Genomic DNA, 2,677 nt, shown 5'->3' on the forward strand with positions numbered 1-2,677 from the left:
GTTGATTTTGACTGTAAATTTAGAATTTAATTAATATAGAGTAATTGATTTTGTTTTATTGAGCTCACAGGCATATTCTACATTCCAGTATGATGTGTAATTTTGTTCATCCTTCATCAAAATTGAAATTTTGCATTTCCAGCCAAAAAAAAACTATACACAACATTTAAATAATATTGACAATAAAAAAAAATATAAATTGCTCTAAATTCATGTTAAATCCATATTTAAAATAGATATAATATATACACAGAGAAATATATCCCATCTGCAATTGATAAGAACAACTTCCAATCACTGATATCAACAGTAGATGAACCAGTGAATCATTGTACTGATATCAATAGTAGAACCAATGAATCATTGTAGTGAGTGCCTCTTTGAAGCAGGGGACAAATGTACATAAATGTTAAATTAAATGTACTTCATAAGATGGATTTCATCTTATTAAGTGTAATCAGAAAAGCCCTTTGCAAAACAGTGCCCAAAGCATTCGAAAGGACAGAGGCTAAGCACAGCAGAAATAAAATTTCGCATTATGAGATTATATCACAAGCCCGGGTGATGCATCATCTTAAGTCCTAGTATTTGTACAAATTCAGCTTGGAATTTGGTCTGTACAGCAAGCCGATTTAACAGAGAAAAAAATAGAAATTAACTGGAATAAAGATTATTTGGATGAATTCCATTATAAGTATTTGTTAATGAACTCGTGTATATCCCTGGTCAATTCCTGGATTCGTGGCGACTGAGGCTGAAGAAGTTGAAACGCATGACCCACGTCCTTGAAGATCACATGCCTCACGTTCTTGCCTGCCCTTTTCAGGGCTTCATAGTACTCTACGTTCCTCTCCCGCAACACGTCACGCTCAGAGATGCAAAGCAGGACGGGCGGCAGCGAAACATCTTGCAGCGTTGATGAATTAGGTGCACTGCACGAGGGATGGTCTCTGCTGGCTCCCACAGGCAGTGAGAGCTTCCAGAAGACGTCAATCCATTTCTGGGGCAGAGCCGGGTCGCACGTTTGCCGTTCCCATGCGGAACGGCTCTCTCCACCGAAGAAGGGCTGGATGATAATCGCCCCTCTGATAAGCAAAGGTTTCACATCCCTTTTCGAGGCCCGCATTGCAACGTGATGAGCGATATTACCCCCTGCGCTGTCGCCGGCCAAGAAGCACCGCGAAAAATCACAGTACGATCTCAACCACGATTCCTCCGCTTCCTTGGGGGTATTGGCGGCTTGTACTGTCCTGCTGCTGGCAGCTTGTTGACGAACCCATTCGACGGCACCGAAACAATCGTCGTAAGCAGCCGGGAGGCGATTCTCCGGTGCAAGTCTGTAAGCTACTGAAATTATCACCGAATTGATCTCAGAAGCCAATCTGCACATGAAGGTGTGATAAATAGACCATGCCGGCGATCCCATGACAAACCCCCCTCCGTGGAAGTATATGACGACCGGCAATTTTCCATTCCTCTGCCGATGTTCAGCCGGAAGATAAAGGCGCACCCATACACGAGTGGCTGCATCTATAACGACATCTCTTGAAGCCACAGTTTCGGTAGGCTTCTCAGATGGGGGCACATTGGAAACAACCTGTGAGAATCTCTCTACAGAGCCGTTTCTGTACACTCTTATGAAGCCTTCCAGCTCCTCCTCTACTTTCCCTGCGTCGTGCTGGACGCAGGGACCAGTATTTCCTACTGGCCTTCTATTGGGGTTTACTGAAACGGTATCCATCTAAATCTAGTTAGCTGTTCCAGAAGCTTTACTGGGAAGAGATGTATGCAAGCAATGGGATTGGAGTATTCTGTGGTCAATGGCTGCCCTCACAGAAAAGAAGAAGAAAAAATTACACTACTGTCCAACAGAAGGACGGACGACTGACGATGGCTGACAATGCTTATCACTATGCTGCTTTGCTCTGCTCTGCTCTGCGTGAGGACTGGCTTTTATAGTGAGAATGGTGTGCAAACTTTTGTGTCGCAAGCATCCACGCTTATCACAATTATCACTAAGCCGGTCGCAAGCATCCACGCTGACGTGGGAAATTGAAGTACAAATTGACCAAAAATAACGGTACTAAGACTGAACTTTAAAGAGTCTGTTGGACGCACTTACCTGTGTTCTTGTCTTTGAAAGTTTTTTAGTATTTTTTTATTTTTTAAAAATTTAGTAAAAATTTATTGAAATCACAAATTTAATGGGTAATTGTGCATAATTAAAATGTTTTTAATATAATAAATTTATATATATTATTAAAAACTAATTTAAATAACGCAAATCAAAATTTTATTTAAATTTTTAAATAAATATTTTATTTAAATTTTTAAATAAAATCTAGTACCTAGACTGCATTTTTAAATAATTAGAAATTCTCGCCTTTCATATTGTTTCAGACCTCGCGCTTCACGACACTTGTTTCTAACGTGATGTGCGCCACACTCCGCTACTTTACGGTTCAAAAGTTTCGAATAAATGGGTGTCGAAGTTTTGGGTGGCCGTACAAAATATCTGTAAAATATGGTGATTTTTTTTATTTAATTATTTAAATTGTGCAGTAATTGGAATAAATGTTGTATGGCAGTTTACTTAGCAAATATATCGTGGAAAATTAAACTTAATATAATTAAATGCGGAAGTAAGGAAGTAAAGAGTATAGTCTTAGAAAAAAAT

The 2,677-nt window shown here is 39.6% G+C and overlaps 1 pseudogene; it reads right to left on the reverse strand.

Annotated features, from left to right (window-relative positions):
• Positions 1-509: 509 nt before the first annotated feature.
• On the reverse strand, positions 510-1,928 carry LOC149185097 (putative carboxylesterase 17 pseudogene; annotated as a pseudogene).
• Positions 1,929-2,677: the final 749 nt, after the last annotated feature.

Source organism: Pinus tabuliformis, chromosome 3_2 (assembly GCF_031772625.1).
Source record: "Pinus tabuliformis cultivar Carrire ecotype Pingquan chromosome 3_2, CPIR1, whole genome shotgun sequence".
NCBI lineage: Eukaryota > Viridiplantae > Streptophyta > Pinopsida > Pinales > Pinaceae > Pinus > Pinus tabuliformis.